This window comes from Culex quinquefasciatus, chromosome 2, assembly GCF_015732765.1.
Source record: "Culex quinquefasciatus strain JHB chromosome 2, VPISU_Cqui_1.0_pri_paternal, whole genome shotgun sequence".
Lineage (NCBI taxonomy): Eukaryota > Metazoa > Arthropoda > Insecta > Diptera > Culicidae > Culex > Culex quinquefasciatus.
In genome coordinates this window covers 111,514,701-111,532,046 of record NC_051862.1, presented here as the reverse complement: position 1 = coordinate 111,532,046, position 17,346 = coordinate 111,514,701, and positions in this window count along the sequence as shown.

Below are 17,346 nucleotides of genomic sequence, written 5' to 3'. Positions count from 1 at the left end.
AGCTCGATGACAAATTGGACACAAGCCCTTGTCCCGCTGCTGGTAGCCATCGCGACGAAGCGCCCCCTCCTGGCGTTCGCGAACCCCAACCAAAACAAACCCGACAGCACCGGCACTTCCAGCTGCACTTCGTAATCGACGTCACGTTCCGTAGTAGTGCCACCAGCCACCGGCCGCGGCGATGCACGGGTAGTAGAACAATTTTGGACAGGACATCTGGGGAAAAATAAGTGTTTTGAATCTCTGGACCGCGATGTAGCTTGCGTATCTACCTTGCACACTAAGCTCGATCCCTAGCGCGAGCAAAAGTAGCACATTTTGCTTAAGGCCTGCGCCACGACCACCTCCAGGTTGCTGAGCGTCCCCGTGGCCGCGCCAAGGACCATGCCAAACGAGAAGCTGGCACACGACCGGTGAGTGTAAAAGTATCCGCCGTTCATGATCGAGGCGAACTCCACCTTGGTGTGGCCGATCTTTTCCAGCTCAATCACGTACTCGGCGTTGATAATTGAGTTTCTGCGGAAGATAGATAGAGTGTTGAGTTAGATCGCCGGTCAAAGGTCACAACCATACGAACTTACGTTCAATCCTTTCTGTCGTTTGTTGCTGCTCAGCAGGGGCGACATTCCGAGCCACCACCACCGCTGCCCGTTTGTCCCCCTGACTGGGACTGCTCCCGGAGAATCCCTCGTCGTCTTCCTAGGACTACAGCGCGGCCGCCATCGTCGCTTCGACACTGTTCTTGACCTCGATCCGTAGCATTTCGCCTTGGCCCAGCTGGCTGCGTTCGACGAGCGCGCACTGGGCGCACACTTTGCCGGGGTACTTTTCCGGAAAGTAGGGAGATTCTTCCGGTACGGGCATCAACAGGTCCGTGTCGGTTTCCATCATTTCGGCCGTCGCGACGGAACTGCTGGCCGTACTCGGGCCGCCGTGGATTGATTCGTTCGGTGAGGGAAGTACCAGGGCTAACGACTCGACCAGACTGTCCTATTTCCTTTTAGGAATCACGAACAGTTTGCTTTGATCTAAAAACGTTGAGGGGAGAGAGGGGGCTCGACTAATTAGGGGAAAACACACAGTGAACTGAAATTAATTCTCTGGGCTACGGACGGGAACCAATTTCAGACACTCGTGATGCGGTGAGCACAGAATTACCGGCGGAAAGTTTCCCGGACCACCTACGTTGTTGGCCGAACAAAAAAAACATGCAGAGCGAGCACAGCCTACCGCGACAAAAAAAAACAAAACGTCAAACTGACCAAAGAGAAGAAGAAATTCTTCGGTTGACAGTACGGTTAGCGCAAATATCACGCATACTAAAGCATGAACAAAATCGTATGATTAAGAATGCGGTGGTGTTGGTGATTTTTTAAATGCTTTGAACATCCGATGGGAATAAATTTGAACATCGGATGGGTTAGGGCGATTGACCATCCAACGTTCACCGGAATTTCTTTGCGTGTACTGAATGTTTTATGCAGTGATTAGATGGCCCAACGTTCTGCTACTGTAGGCCATCATGATTTTGGAAGTGGCGCTATCTAGGCGGATGGTGCACACCCTAGCTCTTTTCAACGTATTTTGGTTTGAATTTTTACACAGGTTTTTCAATGCAGTTTGTTCAATGACATACATCTGTGCTCTGTGGTGTCATTTGTGGATAGCCCCTGACCAAATTTAGAAAAGATTTCTGTGGATGGTGGGGCAGTTGCCCCATGTTGCCCCACCCTGTGCACGCTAGTGGGGGCGGTTGAACCAAACAAAACTACAGATTGTCTAGGGAAACAGATTGGCCAATGTTTCTGGACACCAAACGCTCTTTACGCCCAGCAAAACTGGCAGTGTTGCAAGCGCAAAACATACGTTGCCAGTGCCTGTTTATTTTGCATTGGCCAGTCTGTTTCCCTAGACAGTCTGTATACAAAACTGCGTATGTGGGACGGATGAACGGCGGGTGAAACATCCCACATTAACGCAGGGCGGACGTTACGCATCGGCGGACGTTACTGATCGTGTGGTCCGCCCTGGAACCACAATGGCGGACCGAGGGCGGCTTCCTGGGCGGCTGAAATTTTGATGTTTGCAATTTTTAAATTTCGTCCGCCCTCCATCCGTCTTGGCGTGCCATGGGCGAATCGCCTGGGCGGTTCAGATTGATCGCTGAAATGTTTCAATATCGTTCGCCCCTCAATCGCCGCGGCGAGTCATTGGCTTATTGCCGGTTTTTGCAGCTCTGAATAGAAAAGTCTCGAAATTCAGTTTTTTGTTCAAAAAGAACTACTTTTGGTAGTGAAATAGCAAGAGAATGTCCAAATAATGTTCAGAATTTGTGGTTGTTCCGAATATGTGGGATGCCTGTACCTACATCTGATATTTCCCAGTGAGAAAAATCGAGCCAAATCGGCTCGATCCTCGAGCCAAACTCGACTCGAGTCTCGACTCGACTCGACTCGATTTAGGCTCGAGTTTGGCTCGAGGATCGAGCGGGAATCGACTCGATTTGACACAAAAAACTCGAGCCAGTCGAGCCGAGTAAACGTCAAACAACAGTGCCATCTGCATTTGGTATTCTGAACTATACGAAGCGCCACCTAGCGGGTGATAGTGAAACTTATTAATCATTTTATCTAGAACTTGGAAAACTGGCGCATCAAATGAAAACGGCGGATTGACTTTACTAAGCCAATCCGCCTTTTTCATTGTTTGCACCAACCTATTTGTTTTACAAATTATATTTTTTATTTATTTATGTTTTCATTTACATTATATTTAACAGAATATGCTACTAATTAATATAAATTAATGTTGGCGTTTAAGTTCGGTGAGCATTCGCTTGATGTCGGTCGTGGCCGTGCGGGTGACCAGCGCCAGCAGAATTGCTCCGACGTAACCAGGGGTTAGTTTGGCGAGTTCGTCGTAGCATCCGGCCGGTTCGATCCGCGAGATCCCGTCCAAGCTGATTAACAGCTGCGCATCGATTCGTCGTTCCATGTTCTCCTACGAGGTGACGCGGTTGATCTCGTCGAAGAAGAGTACGCGCGGCGAGAGGACCAAACACCTTCCGGATGGGTTCCTCCGACTCCCGGAAACTCCCGCGACTGCAGCTGCTGGTCGCGGACGTTACGATTGTTGTTAGGTAGCTCACGTACAGTTTGGCGTTTGGGATGAAACTGGACATGACTTCGGAGTCGAGCATTTTGGACGCTGCTCTTTGGCCTAGGAATAAATGTACTTCTGCAGGCCAGTCTGACAATGTTTCCGTGCCCTTGTTGCTGACGGTATTAAACCAGCTGGCCGACGGTCCCCGCAAGGCTCGGCGTGCTGTAGAAGATGCGATTCAGATCGTGTCTGATCTGCTGAATCGGAGTAAGGTTTGCGCCACACATCGGCCACGCTAGTGTACATGATTGTTCCTTTCTAGGGGTTAGTCGGCGACGTCGCTGCATTATTATCGAACCCACTCTGGAACCTCTTCAAACTCGGCGGCCGTTATTCAACAAAACGCTGTTCGAGACTTGTTCTCGCCTTCCGCGGTTGCTGATCGCCGAAAACGACTTTTTGGTAGATTATGATGACTGGCGCAAAGTTGGTCGCGTCCGTAGTACACGCTGATTCCTCCGATGTCGACTTGGCTTGGCCCAATCCCAAACTATCGTTATCGTCCTTCCGCTGCTACCCTCCACTCCGGCGACCATCCATTTGTCAAGTCCTCGTCTTTGTATCCCACCGCGGTGGCATCGGTGTCGGCAACTTGCAGTGCGACTGATGGGTCTGATGGGTGCTGTTGGAAGAAAAAAAATCCAGTTTAGTGATATCTGATGAGGACACGTTGCTCAACCGACCTGTCTGTGAGACATACAAACAGATTGTTGCTGTTTTTTGGCTCAGAGTCAGAGGAACGCATCGAGGACCAAAATCTCTACCGTCGTCATCTGTCGTGAGCTGATAGTCGCACGCAATCTGAACGGAAGTTCAGTAGAACTTACCTTAGGCGCAGCAGCGATGATCCCGTCTCGAGGTCCACGTCCTAAACCACGGTGGCACTGTTTACCGCGAACGCCGGTTCGCCGAGATGGCGTTGAGCTTATCGAAGAGTATGAGAGTATGCTACCTGGTCGAACACCTCCCGGATGCGTTCCTCCGAGTCTTCAGAATAGCCGCTACCGAATCATTGGCGGCGATCTCAATTAGTCCATTCATAAGCTGGCCAGCGATGGCTTGCGCAAGCAACGTCTTCTCCGAGCGGGGAGGTCCGTGAAACAGAAATCCACGCGGCGGCGGCAATCCGATAAACCTTCGGATGCGCCTACAAGGTGATCGGTTCCAGGTGCTTCCGGTCGGGGAAGGGCGTGTTGATGTCGAAATGGGTGCACGACTCGTCGATGATGTGCAGGAGGAGACGCAGGAACTCCGACTTGGTTTTGACTTGGAGCAGGATGTGGAATCCGTGCGGGGGTTTTCTTCGCGGACGGCGGTTGGTTACGTACGGAGACCGGGTTTGCGGGGACCGCCTATGCCCTTCATGTCGCGCATGACGAAGGTGCTTGTTTTGGGGATGGTCGCAATAATCTGGGAAACTTCCAGGCTGCACAGTTGGAGAGCGGTTCCTTTGAATTTGCCGAAGGCAGTCAGAGTTTGGGCGAGTCCAGGTGACGTCCATTGAAAACCGGGCGGTGGTTTGGCGATCGTTGGCACGCGTTTGCGCAGACGCCTCGTTGCTGTGAGAAGAAAAACGTTAATATTTTTCAAAAAGTATATCATACTCCAACAGACTCACGTTTACTTCTGGGCGGTCGGGACAACTCGCTCAGTTGACACGTACACGAAATCGTCATCTCGCTTGAACAGCAGCTGTTCGATGTTCCGCTCCACAACCTCTCGCATCACCGAGATGGTACCTTCTTATCCCCCCAAAAGGCTGGGAACACTCACCAAACGGATCAACTCCATTGCCGCTCCCCAATTTCCCTTGTCCGAATTCGCCTGAGTTCGCGGCAACGTTGCCAACTTGATTGCGTGCATATTCTGCGCGGCCACCCTGTTCTCGCCGGAAGAGTCTTTATCGCCGGCATCGTCCTGGCGCGATCGCAATCAGCGTTTTCCTGCTGCTGCTGTTGGGCGTTTTGCTACCGCCGGAAATCGTTGGGCATCGATATTGTCCATGACGAAGAACGGCGGCGGATGTAAGCTGTGAATGGCAAAAATAAATTGATTGATTGATTCCGCCCAGGTAAGGCTCTCCCGGGTTGTCCGGACCGAGGGACGTTTGGACGGCTGCGATTCTCAAGTTCGTAGATCGTATTCAGTGGCGTCGTTTGTGACTTACTGTTCGCCTTGCTGGGAAATGTCCCCCTTGTTGCCGCGTTGCATCGGAAGCTTGGCCATCAGCGAAGCCCGGTTCGGAATCGGCTTCCCGATCGACACACACTTTAAGATGGACATTCCTGGTAGGGGCAGCAAGGCTAACAAGAAAAACCTTTTCTACCGCTCCACCTTCCCTTACCTGATCCATTTTGTTTCGATGATGACGGAAAACTTCATTCGTAAACAGAACAAACCGAAAACAAGGCAAATTTTGCTAAGTCCAATTTTGACAGCTGAAAACAGTACATGCGACACCTACACTTGAAAAATAGAACTAAGTTGGCTCGAGTAGCTCGAGTGGACCTTTCACTGGGTTGTGGTAATGGGTAGAGACCCTGAATAGGATCTCTAGTAATGGGCTGTGTTGGGAGGACCACCCTGACGACGACGTGGACGTTGACGGTGGCTCATTGTGTTGGCACAGCCAACTCTGATCGATGCTCTCCGCACGCAGTGAGGAGCTTTGTCGTCGTCTTCATTTGTTGTGTTCGGCATTCTATTGTCGTTCGCCGACCAGAGCACAACGCCAGTGCACTCTGGTCGTGCCAAATAGTTTCGTATTTTAGTCTGTTAAATGTAGTTCTGTCCGTGTAAATAAATGTATATTTATTGTGGCAAATTATGTGTTTATTGTCGGGAGTTCTACATTGCAACAGTGGCGACGAGAACGGAGCAAATTGATCGCATTCATGTGCGACAATTTCGCGCTCCCCGCGCGTGTGTCAATCAGGAGGAAGCATTTCAACCCGTTCGGTTCAGCCACCAGGAGCACGATCACCTGCCGCCGGAACGAGCATTCCGCGGGAACCTGGACTGCGCGCGACCTCCACACGACGGCACCTTATCAGCAGAACATCGTTCAGTTCTGTCGGCATCCGCCATCTCCACCGGTGAACAACAACAAAATGGCGGATCACATCAACCTGCCAGTCATCGCCCCAACCCAACTGTCCTTCGTCACCATCAAACGCACCCCGGGCGTCACGTCTGCTCCAGAGGGTTCCAGCAGTTGGTGGGCAGCAAGAACGACGGTGTCATCGACGATTTGCGTCACGGGGATGACATCTTGGTTGATGGTCAGCGCACTGGAGAGTACGATCAGCGGACATCATCACACCGATCCGGTACGTCGCTCGTCGAGGAAAGCACGCCACCCGGCCCAATTCCTGTACTCAACCCAAACACCCAGTACGCGCAATCCGGTTGGCCTGTCACACCAGGTCCGGCCACTGCGAGTCGCAGTTCACCGAGCTCGCCGAGTGTAAATCATCCGATCAAGCACTCAAATTCAACGGGGGAAGAGGGACTCCGTAAACAATCAGCACACTGGCTTGCTATTGTTCAACGTTCGTTTCGAAGTACACCTCGTACACAAGCACCAGCAGAAATGCTTGGTGGCCAACTTCGATCGTCAGCAAGCTCCAAGCAGGATGGCCAGCTCAACCGGCGTGACATCATCAAGGCTCGGAGTTGCACCAATCTTCAAACAACATCCTCGTTCGCTACGGTATTTGGCCCTGAAACCCTGGTCGAGTGCCAACCAAGTCGGGTTCGCCGAGTACTGCACAGCACCGCTGCCAATCAACACTTCTTCAAGTTCAGCAGGCAGCCGGCACACACATTCACCGTTCTGGATTCTCGGTGACGTCCGCCAGCAGCAGCTCAAGCTTTCGTCCAAATTCGAGTCCAGATCATCAACCTAGGGAGGTCCTGCGAGTTCCACTTCTACATCCACCAAGTGCTACTCCTCAGCAAGCTTCAGCTCTGTCTCGTACCTGTTTCTGAACCAGAAGGGCCAATCGAGATACGACAACACTTTCACATAAAGGGGGGAGGTGTTGGGAGGACCACCCTGACGACGACGTGGACGTTGACGGTGGCTCATTGTGTTGGCACAGCCAACTCTGATCGATGCTCTCCGCACGCAGTGAGGAGCTTTGTCGTCGTCTTCATTTGTTGTGTTCGGCATTCTATTGTCGTTCGCCGACCAGAGCACAACGCCAGTGCACTCTGGTCGTGCCAAATAGTTTCGTATTTTAGTCTGTTAAATGTAGTTCTGTCCGTGTAAATAAATGTATATTTATTGTGGCAAATTATGTGTTTATTGTCGGGAGTTCTACATTGCAACAGGCTGTATACAAACATGTGTACATATGGTTGACTCCTAACGCATTTTTTTTATGTTACGCACCTTTGGCTGTAAATCCTTTAAATACTTTTGCAATTGCTTTTCTGAACAATCTTGGTTTATTTTATTTCCATTTATTTCAGTAATTTGATCAAATATTTGGAGCCTTTTATCTTTGCTCGCAATTCCATCTGGTAGTATGTCGATGATCACAGCGTCAGTCTGAAAGAAATAATCCTGAGTAATTATTCAGCATTGCAATTATCGGAGCATTGATTTCGAATTCGCATGGGGATTTCGTCATGTGTTTGTGGTAACTACCCAGCACAGCACATGCTTGGGAGTTGATAAAAGGGAATTAAACTCAATTCTATCAAGACAAAACAGTTAACACCACGAAGAAAAAAATATTCCTGTAATTTTACAATATTAATCCCGTACCAAAAGGTATACACAGCAAAAAAAAGTTGAATTTTGGAAGGTTGAAAATTTGGTAGGTTGAATATGTGAAAATGTGAACCTGATGAATATTCATCAAAAACTGATGATATTCATCAAAACGTTACTTAATCCACCTTTTGGTGATTGGTGCCTTCCTCACATTTATGAAGTAATTTTATCCAAATAATAACATCTGCCCTTTCAGTGTTTTATGAATTTAACTCAGTTATTATTACCACTTATCATCAGAGACGCATCGAGCTCTACAGGCTCAATAAAAACTCCTTACCTGCTCTGTATGGTAGAACAGAGCTAAGCTCTGTATGCAGCGAACAGAGCCAGCTCTGTATGGGGAAAAATAATATTGAATTGCATAAATCTCAAAAACGATAAGTTTTAGAAAGTTGACATGTTCTAGAAAGTTGCTGGTACCAAAAGGTTCTATATGATTGTCTCAGACGTCATTACAATTTGATTGATTTTAGTTGTACAAAACAAGATAAAACTATTTATTTTATAAGATACAAGGTATAGAATATTTTTGTTTTCGGCAAAGTTGCTCAACTACCAAAAATGAACAACTCTCTCGAAGAAACCAAAGCTCTATCTTCAATAGATACCGAAATAAAAAATAAAAACTATTTTTATAATAAATACTGCTTGCGACAAACAAAAAGCGACCGCGTCGTAGGCACAGGTAATATGATGCATGTTTGGTAGAGATCGTCTGATGTGAAAACTAGTATAGCAGAGTGTTCATAGAGAGTTTTTATGTTAAATGCTCTCGTCTGGATGGTTGAAAGAAATTTCAGATAAAATTATACAAATTTATAAAATTATATTCTTTTTATTGTACTGGTAAGTAATTAAGATCAGAAACAATAAACTTATTTTACAGCTATTTTTATGTTTGTCTTGACAAAACAAATGTTTAACAAAATTACAAGTTTCGTACAACAAATTAAGATAAAAAAACAATTTCAAATACGCAAGTAAAAAAAATAAAAACTAAATCTTCTAACAACTATTTTAATTTGAAAAAAAAAACAGTTAACATATGTTTAACCTTATAAAGATTTCAGGAAACTTAGCTATTTTATTTAATTCAACAGAAAAAAAAACAATATTTTCTTTATTTTTCAAGCAAGATAATCATTAGAAAGTTTCAAGCTCTAACTAATCTCTATGATATTTTTTGTTTACATTTTGTCACCTTTATTTTAAATAAAATAAGAAATTGAAATCAAATAGCAAAAACCATTTTTTCTTTATTTCTCAAGCAAGGATATCAGTGAAGAGTGTTTAGCTCTAAATGCTCTCTATGGAAATTTGCCATTTTATTACCTGTATTCTAAATATTTTTTTTTTTTTATTTTTCAAACATAGAACAGCAGCAAAGAGTTTGAAGCTCTAAATGCTTTCTATGGAAATTAGCCATTTTATTACCTGTTTAAAAAAAAAATCAGGCAAAGGAAATCAATGAAAAGTGTTTAGCTCTAAATGCTCTCTATGGAATTTCGCCATTTTATTACCTTTTTTTTTTAAAAAAAATAGCATTCGAAATTTAATTAAAAAAAAACATTTCTTTTCAATTATTTGCAAGCAAGGAAATCAAAAAATTGCAGTAAAATGGCAAAATTCCATTGAGAGCATTCAGAAGCTAAACATTTCACTGATTTTCTTGCTTGAAAAATAAAAAAATATTTAGAATACAGGTAATAAAATGGCAAATTTCCATAGAGAGCATTTAGAGCTAAAAACTCTTCACTGATTTCCTTGCATGAGAAGTAGAGAAAAATAGGTTTTTTTCGAGGGGCGGGACAATAGTAAAAAATTAAATAAATTAATTAATTAACTGCCGAAATTAACGAATTAACTTTTGTTTGCGATCGGAACATCGCCACCTCTCTTTATACTACATTGGTTTGACAGTTTGACATCGATCGCGCGTGTTTGTTGTTGTTGTGTTTGGAAATGTTTTGTCGCGAAATGAAGGCAAAAAAAGCAAAAAAACATCCGCTAGGCACAGGCAAACCAAAAAAGAGCCACCAGCACCAACGCAATGCGTAGCTTCCTCCTGGACTATACCGGAGGCACCTCATCTAGACAAGCTGGCCCGGCAGGATGATCCAACGCAGAGGATTAAGTTTCGGTGAGAACCCCACCACTCGCCTGCTACTCGTTCGCCGGAGCCTGCAGCTGATGCTGCAATCTTTGAAGCGGGCTCTCAACATCGACGTCAACAAACCATCGCATCCAGTAAAATCAACCAAAGCTACAAACTGGTGATCCACCGCGAATCAAACTATTCCGCGGAGCAAAGTCGGCGGGTGGATTAGGCGATAACTGGGAGAGGCGTTGAAGGTAAGACTATTCAAAAACTAGTGAAAAGTAGTTCGTAATTTCGTATCACACCACCCGCAGATTTTGAAGGAAAATGCTCTTCCGTCGAGACTCCCGCCAAGCAGCTGAAAAGGTCGGCCCCGCTGTCGGTCGTGCCAAATCCACGACATCCGTTACCATTACCCGGGGAAAAGCAACCGACGACAAAGCAACATTTGGACTTTTCCCGTGATCCGGAAGCGGCGCATCTGTCCTCGTCCCAGAGTCAAGCTGTACTACTCGGAGATTCGGGTGTTTTTTTTATGTGCGTAGTGCAATCAACGAACTTTTTCTTTTATTCGATCGATAGTCTGGGCCAATAACTTCAGCGATCTGTGTACGATTGGAGTGATCGAGAGTAACAACATCTGATGCTACTGTGTGAATGTTTTCTTTTCAGTTAATAAAAAAACATTCTGATTTTTTTTAACTTTTATTCGCATACACCCGCGAACTGCGTTTTGATGACCTCGTTAGAACCGACGACGGTTGCGTTCTCTGGCACGATGAACTTGTTGATGGTGACCACTCCAGCTTGACGCAGATTTGCTTTTCGACGACATCGGCCGGAAAAACCATATCCTCGAAAGTGGTGTCGTACGTGGCGATCAGCAGGAACGCGAACTATTCCGCTTGTTTATGGCGGGTAGAAGCTCGAAGGCCGGTGGACCTCGCTGACTGAGTTGATGTAAGCGTGACAACGACACCGCTAAAGCGTTCGCTGGCGGGAACCGCTTCCAGCAGGCCGCTGTTGATGGTGCTGGTTACCTGTGGTTGGGGAAAAATACAAAATTGAAAACTGTATATTTATTAGTTTAACAAATTTATCACCACCACGTCTCGTTTTTCTTCCAGTTGAACTTGTTAACCACTACAACGTGGTGTTGCTTTCTGCTGGCCTACCGCATCTGGTAGGCCGCATTAAAGAGCGTTGAACCATTCCGGCGCTGGCACTCGGCATCTATAGTGATGATCTGTTGGTTCTTTTCTTGGACACACGTTGAGCCGTCAACTCGTTAGTCGACCATCCGGCGGGTTCGGTCATAATCGGCCTCCTTGAAGTGCCGATGGAACACCTCCTCCACCTGCTTGCCTGTCGCTTCCCACTGGTTTTGGTAATTTTCGTTAACCGCAACCCGGCCACTGCAGCTATTTCCGAGCCGGATCCCCTTGAACTACTGCTCAACTTCGGCGCCTTCCTCAGCGGAATCAACGACATTTTTGTCCGCTTTTATTCCCGGCTCCTTTATTTCCATCTCCTCGACCTGCTGCACCTTTTTGGAAAGTCCCCGTCTCAAACACGAACGAACCATCTGCAACGGGTCCAGCCGAAACAAGCTATTATGTTATAGAATGTTGGGACTGCCGAACAAAAAGCAATTTGGCCACCTTCAGCCCGGTTCTGGTGCAGCATGTTGAATCCCCGGCGTCTTCCAGATATGGTGTGTTCAACAGTTTCAAAGTCTTTAAAATAACGAAAATAACCAAAACAATCTTGACAGTCGAGCGCGAAAGAGATACAAAACCAACCAATGTTTTCAACAAAACAGGTGAGCGCTGTTAAATGTCAACCGACGAGACATATTTAATCCCTAATGTATTAAATGTGAAAATTTAATATATTAAGGCCAGTTTCGCGCCCCTCGGTTTTTTTTCTATTTTATTTCAATGGCTAAATTTATTTTAAAAATCAGGAAATAAAATTTAAAAAAATCCGTAAAGAGCATTTAGAGCTTTAAGTATTTAATGATTTCCTTGGATTTTTCTTATTTTATTTCGATGGCTAATTATATTTTTTTAAAAATCAGGTAATAAAAAAGCGAAATTTCCATAGAGAGCATTTAGAGCTAAAATTTCTTTACTGATTTCCTTTGTAAGAAAAAAAATTAGAATTCAGGCAATAAAATGGCAAATTTCCATAGAGAGCATTTAGAGCTTCAATCTCTTCACTGCTTTCCTAGGCTTGAAAAATAAAAAAATATTAAGAATACAGGTAATAAAATGGCAACTATCCATAGAGAGCATTTAGAGCTTCAAACTCTTTGCTGCTTTTCTATGTTTGAAAATAAAAAAAAAATATTTAGAATACAGGTAATACAATGACAAATTTCCATAGAGAGCATTTAGAGCTGAACACTCTTCACTGATATCCTTGCTTGAGAAATAAAGAAAAAAATGGTTTTTGCTATTTGATTTCAATTTCTTATTTTATTTAAAATAAAGGTGACAAAATGTATGTATGTATGTATGTATGTATTTGAACCCCCGTCTTGGCAGGACTTGGCCATGACCACAGTATATTTCAACTGAGACGGTTCGGTTAGTAACCACCATATATCTCAAGAACCTTTGAAGCGAAATACCTTTCTATGGCTAACGATTTCTTCTGAAATTGTACAGACAAAGATCGGTAATGCAGATGACTCGGGCCAGGCAATCCACGACTCCCTCGTCCAGTTCATGAGTATATGAGATGGCCCTGGGCTGTTTTGAGACGGTGTTAGTAGTTATATAATGGTTTGATATATTATACCTTGTGACATTATTTCGCCACTACGGGTCAATTCAGTTCTAGAGCATTAACTCCATGATGGCCGACTGGTTAGCGTTCCAGACCACCAATCCAAAGGTGTGAGTTCGAATCCCACCTGATTCTTAAAGGTTTTTTGTTCATATTCAAAGTTCAATTCCTGATTCCAAATTTCAAGGGAACCGACCGGGATTTGATCCCTGAACCTTCTGCTTTCGAGGCAGAAGCTGCAACCATTAAGCTACGGAGCCGGTTAAAATAAAGGTGACAAAATGTAAACAAAAAATATCATAGAGATTAGTTAGAGCTTGAAACTTTCTAATGATTATCTTGCTTGAAAAATAAAGTGTAACAGTCCGGGAGTCGTACGATGCGCAGCAAGCTGAACCGAGGTGGAGGAGAATCAATGCAATGCAGAAATGCCAACCTTTCTCGGCCAGGTTCTGCAGGAAGAAATACCCAATGCCAACACACTACCCTTCTTGAAACACTCCCGCTTTTGCGCCAGTGTGGCCCCGATCGCCACACTGCGGAAGGTCTGTTACGAGCCCGACTAGTTCTGCTTAGGGCGGGTTGTGGAACAATCGCAAATGTACAACGGCAAAGATACCCAAAAATCTACAGCAAAGTCGAAATTAAAAGTCAAAACCAAATTGCACTCAATAATGCAACGAATAAACAAACTGTACTTGGGGAATGAACATGATTTTATTTGCCCTGGCAAAATGCATTAGGGACGACTTGGGGAGCTTAATCTAGCTGATCTGACCTGATTTATGTCGTTTGTCGTTCTTCTCGCTGCCGCTCGTGCGGTTGATGTTTGCGTGGTCGCTCGATGCTCGTGCAGCCGCTGGCAGGAACGCGGGTGAACCCCACAGCTGCGTGCGCCGTCTGCTGTTCGGCGTCTTGTCGTCAGATGACTACGTGCAGGACGAAGAGATGATCACGTGGCCGGAGCGGCTCTGCGCTTGACGACGGCCTTCGGTGGCGAGCGGGTGATGTCGATCACCGCCCAGATGTTGGCGACGAGACTGGTTGGTCCCGCAGGTGAAACACGTGGCCTGGAGCGTCCGAACGCTTCCCGACAGCCTTCGCAGGTGAAGAGGTGGTCGTCGACCGCCACGTGGTTGTAGATGAGGCACGCGGCTTGTCCCGCGTGTTGATGTTGAAAACCCACGAGGCTGGAATGTCCGAGCGTTTCCTCGAAGGCCCGTGCTAGTGGTTGATCGTGGTAGTTGTTCGTCCCCCACGTGGTTGTAGATGGCGTGAGGCACGAGGTGAAATGTCGCAAGGCAGTGCGACCGGGTTTGCTCCAGCAGGATGTTGATGGCGCTGCGGAGTCTTGTCACACGATAAGATGGCGTACACGTGTGTGTCGAGCTTGAGTGCGTGCGTGTGTGCGGATTGCGGATGATGCCCAAGTGCGCCGGACGCGGCGTCGGCGTCGAAGGTGGAGGACGTCAAATGGATCGCACCCGTCCGGTGACGATCGCGATCGCTGCTCGCAAGCAGTGGATCCCCAAGATTTTACAGCCGCCGGTGGTTCCCTTTTGCTCGGGGTTTTGGCGCGCCCCTACGGGTAGACCACTGCCAGACGTGAAGTACGCACCCCTGCAGAGTGACCGTAAATCACTTTGTCGGGCAGGCGACCAGTCGAAACTGGATTTCCCCTGCAGGCTGCGCCCTTAGCTCGGAAACCGTGGCTGTGGTTTCCTACGGGCTTGTCGACGTCCTCGCGTGCACCACGTGGTCAGCGACCAGGTGCTGTCCGACGCTACAGATGATCGCGCGCTCCGGTAGATGCTGTTCGGAGTTCGGGCCGGCAAAGATCGCCGCGTGGTTTGCTGAGAAGAAACCAAAGAGAAAAACCTTCTCCCTGAAGGTTTTCTTCAGGCAGAAGAACGACACAATTAGCGAACTGACCCTAATTTCTCCACATGACCTTTACCTCTTCCGCAGTCTACTACTGCCTCGTGTTTCGTACAATTGTACACGATCAAGTGTGCTGGTAGATGGCTAAATGGGTACAATTTCAATTATGGGCACAATTCCTTTCGGGACCGCTAACTACTCACTTAAATGGCCAACAAACAGGCCTAGCAACGCCCGTGGGCGCCTATTGGGTCACCTGATCACTAGGTGGTTGATCGGAGGATCTTTAAAACTTTGGGTCGATCGAGATTTTCTAACTACGCACTTTTCTAAACGCACTAGGCTTGAAGTACAATTGATCTTGACCTTCGTATCGATCGTGCCTCGAGCCCTTTCGTCTCGGATCGGAAAAGGAGATCGATGCGTTGTCCAGTTGTGATTGGTCCACGTAGCAGATCGTAGATCGGCAAGTATTAGTGATGACCGTTTCGAAATGGGCAGGGTGTGGCAAGGATAAATTTTCCCACAGGGTCAGGCCGAGTGGCGGGCAAGACGATATCAGATCGATTCTCCTAACACCTCGATCTGAAGCGCAGTATGTAAAGGTTACAAAAGAAAATATTGTTTTTTTTTCTGTTGAATTAAATAAAATAGCTAAGTTTCCTGAAATCTTTATAAGGATAACCCTCTACAACCTAACCCCGCCTTTAGACGGGCTTCGATCTAAAAAATCGCCAAAAATCAATTTTCCAACCGATTTTTGATCTTTAAAAAGCATTGGAAAGAAGAACTCTTAAATTTTTTTAAAATTTTTGGGTAGGAAGATTTACTTGTTTTATGTGACTTTGCCAATGTTTTTAAAAATGTCATTTTTTTAGGGGTCAACTTTGACTGTGTTTTTTACTAACATTTCCTATATTTTCAGTAAAAAGAAGTATGCAGTAATTTTTGTAGTGTCCCAGACTATGCATTTACGCATTTTTTTGCAATTTAAATGATGATGGTGCGATTCTATAGCAGAAAATGTGAAAAACATGCAAAAAATTGAAAAAGTGACTGTAAAAACATGAAAAAATTAGATAGGCGAAATGTAATTATATTAGGTGGTAGAGTAGGCCAAATACTACCAAAAACAAACATAAACTAAACAAGATAAATGCAAATTAAAATACTAAAAATGAAATAAGAAAAACATAAAACAAGAGAAGTAAAGTTTTTCGTAGAACAAAAGTTGCTCAAAATGACCTCCTGAACACGGGAAAAATAAATATTTTCGAAAAAAAATTTGGGCAGTAGAGGGTTAAACATATGTTAACTGTTTTTTTTTTCAAATTAAAATAGTTGTTAGAAGATTTAGTTTTTATTTTTTTTACTTGCGTATTTGAAATTGTTTTTTTATCTTAATTTGTTGTACGAAACTTGTAATTTTGTTAAACATTTGTTTTGTCAAGACAAACATAAAAATAGCTGTAAAATAAGTTTATTGTTTCTAATCTTAATTACTTACCAAAACAATAAAAAGAATATAATTTTATAAATTTGTATAATTTTATCTGAAATTTCTTTCAACCATCCAGACGAGAGCATTTAACATAAAAACTCTCTATGAACACTCTGCTATACTAGTTTTCACATCAGACGATCTCTACCAAACATGCCTCATATTACCTGTGCCTACGACGCGGTCGCTTTGTGTTTGTCGCAAGCAGTATTTATTATAAAAATAGTTTTTATTTTTTATTTCGGTATCTATTGAAGATAGAGCTTTGGTTTCTTCGAGAGAGTTGTTCATTTTTGGTAGTTGAGCAAATTTGTCGAAAACAAAAATATTCTATTCCTTGTATCTTATAAAATAAATAGTTTTTTCTTGTTTTGTACAACTAAAATCAATCAAATTGTAATGACGTCTGAGACAATCATATAGAACCTTTTGGTACCAGCAACTTTCTAGAACATGTCAACTTTCTAAAACTTATCGTTTTTGAGATATATGCAATTCAATATTATTTTTCCCCATACAGAGCTGGCTCTGTTCGCTGCATACAGAGCTTAGCTCTGTTCTACCATACAGAGCAGGTAGGAAGTTTTTATTGAGCCTGTAGAGTAGCGTGGCTCACGGATATATGAAAAAGACAAAAGTGTTCAATTCCAAACGCCTCGACCGGATTTTTGTAGCAATATGGCCCCAGAACATAGCCTGAAACTTTGAGCGCATTTGGTTAAGGTTTAGTACTTCCACCATTGACCTGAAGTTAGTATGGAACTTTTAAAGATTTACTATGGGAAATTTTCACTTTTAACCTCTTCTTAGATAAAGTTCCCCAAAACCCAATCAAATTTTCTTATTCTCAAGTTTCTTATAGGTTTTGATCCGGGGAACAACTTTGTAGAACATCGCAAAGCGCTAGGAATTGATCCTGAAAAGATACACTGTACAGAGTAAAAATATTTACCATTCGTCAACATATTGACGTTGTTGTTGATTTATTGGCCAATAAATCAACGAAAATCTTAGATGCTGATCGTTTCCGACAACAAAGCTCTCGAGGAGGAACAGGTAGAAATTCATTTTGTCATTTTTTTTTCACTCGTCGAAGTAACTGACTGAAGTGACCTGTTCGAATTT